The 5772-nt window shown below is 39.8% G+C and overlaps 1 protein-coding gene across 7 annotated transcripts in view; it reads left to right on the top strand.

Moving 5' to 3' along the window:
- Positions 1–44: 44 nt before the first annotated feature.
- GPSM2 (G protein signaling modulator 2) overlaps positions 45–5772 on the top strand; it is a 29122-nt gene continuing 23394 nt past the window's right edge. For 3 of the 7 annotated variants that reach the window (XR_011558614.1, XM_070746419.1, XM_070746415.1), the window contains exon 1: positions 45–356. The gene's annotated coding sequence lies outside the window, so the exon portion shown is untranslated. The remainder of the gene's footprint in view (positions 357–5772) is intronic. The other 4 variants (XM_070746417.1, XM_070746418.1, XM_070746420.1 and 1 more) reach the window with 4 other exon arrangements.

The following is a 5772-nucleotide window of genomic DNA, read 5'->3' as shown; positions in this document are numbered from 1 at the left end:
GGAACAAGCGCCGGATTAAAAGAGAAGGCGACGCCTTCAAAACAAGAGAAAAAGGGCACGGCTTGCGAGGCGCGTGCGCTGTGCGGCGCGAGCGTTCGGATGGCCGTTTTTCCTCCCCCCCTCCTCGTCACGCGAGGAGGCGGAGGGGGAGCGCCCTTGACTGGGCAGGTGAAAAGCAAAAGTGGGGAGCGCCTCCCTTTCTGGCTCTGCGGCGGGGGGAGGGGGGAGGTATTTTCGCGACGTCTTGTGTAGTGAGCTCCGGAGACCGAAGGGAGAGCCGCCCGCTTGCTATCCTGAGGCAGCTTGGAATGAAAGCGAACGAAAAGGAATCCCCTTCGCTGGTACCGCTGAGCCTGGTATAAATGGGGGAGAGTGCCAGCGGCCTGTTTGCGTGCGTGGAAAGTGGGGGGGGGGGGGGTGTTTGTGAGGCAAAAGGCAGAAGCCGCCCCCTGAAGACGGTGGGGGGGGGGAAGCGGAGGGCTGCCCGTGTTTGGGAGTCCTCACAGTTTAAAAGGGGAGCCATTTTGAAAGAAAACCATACGGGGAGGATGGGGGGCAGGCATGGATTCGTGTGACTTTTGATAGGAATGGGCTGCATTTTGATTAGTCAGATGCTCCTCGAGGGCGGGGGAGAAATACGCTTTGCCTTTATTTAGGGACACAGGCATTATCTCTGTTAAAAAAACACACATACAAATTCCAAAAATGGGGAGACCAAACGAAGGCTATGCGCCTCGTAACGTTTTCGGTGAAAATCACCCGAGAATCCTCCTCTCCCATTAATTCTGGCACGACTGGTTTTCTTCGCTCTGGAAACGATTTAGAATTGTGTTAAAGTTGGCGGGCCTCCATAAGTATTTTAAAAAATACGGGGGGAGGGCGGGTTGTCCTGGCTTGCATGGATGTTATATGACAGGATGTTTTTAGGATCCAGTAGAAGGGTTTAAAAAAAAAAACATTTCTCAATTGCACGGCTTGCTTAACAGCGTTCTCTTACTGTACAGTTCTTATTTTTGGATTGTAAACTTGTGTGGCATTGGATTCTTCTTTCATAGTTAAGTTGTTGGAGGTGTGCCAAAGCCATATTTTCAGCACTTGCTTAATTTTTAGTAATTTGTAAATTACATTTTGGCCAGCAGATGAAAACACTAATGCAGCAGATGATACATAGATCTGATTTTCTATTTATGAATTTTCTATTCAGAAGTTGTAACTAAACTTAGTGAAGCTTTCTGCCAATCCTTAAAGCTCTGAACCACCTTGTAATTTTTCATGCATATATTTTTTTATTAAAAAAAACAAAAATGAATACAAACTAAGAAAAAAATAAAACAAAAAACCATGTGCAAAAAATGAAATTAAAAAAACAAAAATAGTACAGGTAGTCCTTAAAACCATTCATTCAGCCTCAGAAATTATGACACTGACTGAACAAAGAACTTAGAACGCTCTTGAAGTTATGGTAGGTGTAGCACCTCCATGATTACATTGATTATGACCTGGGGTCTTGGTAACCTGTTCACACTTGCAACTAGTTACTAACCATTCTGTGATCATGTGACTGTCATTTGCTATCTACCCTGCCAGCTTCCCCAGAAAGTCAACAGGGAAGTTGGCAGAAAAGGTTGCTAGCACTGCCAAGAGGACTCCCCCAGATTTCTGGAGGATGGCTGGAAATGTCCAAGCAGAATTTTGGCATTTGCAAATGTGCTTAGATTTTGGGATGGATGCAGTGTGGGGTCTTTTTTGCTGTCACTTCTCAGGAAACAAGACAGATTCTCGGAGAGGGGCGGCATAAAAATCCAATTAAATAAATAAATAAATAAATAAATAAATTCTTGTTATCTTTTGGGGGGGGGCTGGCTACAAATGCCCCATGCTGCGAACACACTCTGCTAAAATCCTGCAGCATTTGTGAAAAGATTGCCTTCTGTAGGGATTTAGCCTCCACCCTCTCATAGGAGTCAGTGTGTCCAGCAGGCAGGGAGTGCAGGGATTATGATTGTTGAACCAAGTAGTCACATGATGTTTTATTTAACCCGTTTGCTCAATGACTGAACATTTCAGTCTCAGTCAAGGACTACCTGTAGCTTCCAACTTTACAGCAGTTATAAGTACTAAGTTACCTCTGAACTTTATGGTTACAACATAAGTCTTTTCTTTCTACAATCTATCTCAGTGATGGCGAACCTATGTAATGGGTGCCACATAGAGCCATATTTGCTGGCAGGCGGGGAACATGCTTTTTTTTGCTGCAGGGAGTAGGGGTTCTTTGCACTGAACAATAGCACACAACACAGAGTAGGAAATATGAAGTGCATATAACAACCCTTAAGAAACACCATGGAAATATTTAACAGGGTTGAAAAGGAAGGAAGAAAGAGACGGGGGTAATGAGATAAACGTAAGTCCTGAAAGCTAAGATGAGGAAATATGACTGCAGTGGGAGACGAGAAAAAACCAGTATGTTTACTGTGTCTAAAAATGTTGGCAGCGGAGAGCATGAAGCCGAATAAATTAAGGCATCACTTAAACACATTACACCCCAATCATCCTGATAAGCCGCTTGGGTTTTTTCAGCAAAAATGTGCTGAATATTGCAAACAATCATTCCAGCAGAGACCTGAGGGGTGGCATGAAATGTTTACCTCTTCCTGGGGTGGGGGTGTAACAGAAAATAATTGAGAAATACTGCTCTAACTCAATGTATGTATTAGAATCCAAAAAGTTCTAACTTTTTTTTACATCACCAAAGTTGATAAAAAGGTACTTCTTGTTCACATTTCTGACATAAATATGAAGTGCCTTTATACTAGAAAATTTATCTGGTGACATACCAATATACATTTTATTAAAAAAACTTAAGATTGTGGCATAGTATAAATTGCAATCCTTTCAAGCACTTGTTTTCCTTTGTTCCATCTTTACAGGGAGTCCTTGATTTAGGACCATAATTGAACAAAAAAAAATCATTGTTGAGTAAGACAGTTATTAACTGAGTTTTGCCCCATTTTATGACCTTTGTTCTGATTAGGCAAGTTTTTCTCAACTGAGAGATTGCCGGCTATAGGGTTCGGGTTAGGATTAATCCTAATGAAATCGACAGTTGTGTGATACAATCAAGATTGATGTGAATGTATAATTGCTTTAAAAGAATTTCCATGGTTTGTAGCATGTAGAAGAGGAAAGATAACCCTCATTTGCCTGATTGATATGCTGTTGGTGTATAACAGATTTTTTAAAATAGGACTTGGATTAAAAATAATTTTTATTGTATGGAAGACAGTATGAGGAGAATAGCCCCATGATACAAAGACCCTACATACGTATTCTAGAGAGTTGCCTGTTGAATTTTTAAAATCCACATTCATTCATTCCATTCATTCATTCATTCATTCATTCATTCATTCATTCATTCATTCATTCATTCGACTTCTATGCCACCCAACCCCAAAGGACTATTATTTTTATAATTCAAGGAGGCCAACATATTTAATATTTCTTCCTTCTCCCATATTCCTGATAATACCACCTTACGAGGTGAGTAGAGCTGAAAGAAAGTGACCGTCCAAAGGTCTCAAGCCAGTTTCGTTCTTAAGGCCGGATTGGAACTCACAGTCTCCACAGTCTGATTTCTAGCCCCGTGCCTTAATCACTAGATTAAACTACTCTCTTATTTCTTGCTTCCTGTTAAACTCACTTCTCATTTAGTGACCAAAATCAATTTCGTTGACTTTGTCATTAAGTGAAATGATTACTGAGCAAACATGTGACCGAGTTGTTGTAAAGATTGCTGTCTCTTTCAGATAATTCTCTTGTACAATTTTCACAGCATTAGTCTCTAGTGTACATTGTATTGGCAAATAGGACTGTCTTATTTGCCAATAGTCAGTAACAGGTCAGTAAACAAGGAGTAATTAACTTTCATGGTTTCAGCTATATATTATTTTCCATGTATAGATTATCACATAATACATAGGAAATTGATAAATTTGATAAAGGTATACAGTAATTAAAACCAGCAAAATTGCATTTGTGTTTCACAGTATAATATGGGTTTTAAGAGTCGGGTATTTAAATTCTATGTATCATGTTTTGATTGGTTCTCTCAATTGTGCTTTGCTTGTTTGACAGTTTCTCTCAAGTGAATTGTCGTATACCTGTTGATCTTGCAATCCTTCAAAGGATTACTAAAAGTTGTTAATGAGCTTTAAGTGAATATTTAATGTTACATTAATGAAATTCATGGAATGCAGTTGTGTGTGGTCTGCATTTTCTTCAGGTTTACACTTCTGAATCATTTTTGAAGAATGCACAGTTTTTGCTGGGGTAGGAATTGATGTTTTTAGTTGCCTGGACCACTGGTAGGCCTTGATTTACAACCACAATCGAGCCCAAAATTTTTGTTGCTAAGCGAACAGGTGTTAAGTGGTTTTGCCCATTTTTACAACCTTTCTTGCCACTGCAGTTGTTAAATTAGTAACATGGTTGTTAAGTGGCTTCCCCATTGACTTTGTCAAAAGGTCACAAAATGACCTCAGGATTCTGCAACCATCATAATTATGAACCGGGTGCCAGGCATCTGAAGTTTGATCATGTGACCATGAGGATGCTGCAGTGATTGTAAGTATGAAAAATGATCATAAGTCACTGTTTTCAATTCCTTTGTAACTTTGAATGGTCACTAAATGAATGATTGTAAGTCAAGGACTATCAGTAATTTTCATATTGGTGACTATGATACTCTACTGGCATAGACATCTATTATATGCCATAGTGATATCAAAATCATGGTACCATAACTATATCGTGTTTTTAAATCATGATGTCTGATACAAATGCATAACTCATATCATTTGCATGATGATGTAATGATATACAGTATGAAATATTGTCCCTCTGAATATGGCTATGCCTTCTGGTTAGGAACTGAAAATCTGGAACTTGATAAAAAATATTGGTACTGTTCTGAGGTGTTGTCAATCTACCAATGATACCGGTACCGTGTTTACTCTCTTTAACTTTGCTTAGTATAGATACTAAATATGTTCTGGTTTAGATAAAGATAAAATAAGATAAAATGTAAGATAAAATTCAGCAAATAGTATAAGGGCAGACTAGATGGACCATGAGGTCTTTTTCTGCCGTCAGTCTTCTATGTTTCTATGTTTCTAGATAGTAGCATGATTAATAATAGTTTGAGGGTTTGGTATTCAGGATAGTTTGGATGAAATTTCAATTGAGGAAGGAGTAGTGTTTATTAGTCACATTGCCAGTATTTCATTTTTTCAGTGAAATATTTATTTTCATAGACTATTCTGTACAGAACAGGTGCCTGAACCAAAACATCCCTGTTTGTTTTGGATATTGAATAAAAACACAGTTGTTTTATTGTATAGTCCAGAGATGGATGAAAACACCATATTTTTTGCACTATAGGATCCCTCCCTCCCAAAGTTGAGGGAAATGTTTGTGCGTCTTATAGAGCAAATAATATGGTGGGGTGAGGGGGGTTGCCTGTCACTGCCACTTGTCACTGCGGCTGGCCTTTGCCACAACCAGGGAACACTGGAGTCTTCAGTGCCAAGCAGCTGATTGGTGGTTGGATGGCCTCCTGGAAAACCACCGAGCAGCTGTTCTAGTTGGCAGCAATAGACAGCAGCCTACAACAGCTGATTGGCTGTATTCTGAGAGACCAATCCAACTACCAATCAGCTTCTCAGCAGTGAAGGCTCTAGTGTTCTCCACTGGTGGAAGCAGCTCAGGTCAATT

Source organism: Erythrolamprus reginae, chromosome 3 (genome assembly GCF_031021105.1).
Source record: "Erythrolamprus reginae isolate rEryReg1 chromosome 3, rEryReg1.hap1, whole genome shotgun sequence".
In the NCBI taxonomy this organism is placed as follows: Eukaryota; Metazoa; Chordata; class Lepidosauria; order Squamata; family Dipsadidae; genus Erythrolamprus; species Erythrolamprus reginae.
Note: the sequence above shows the minus strand (reverse complement) of the source record. Positions and strands in the feature narration are given on the sequence as shown.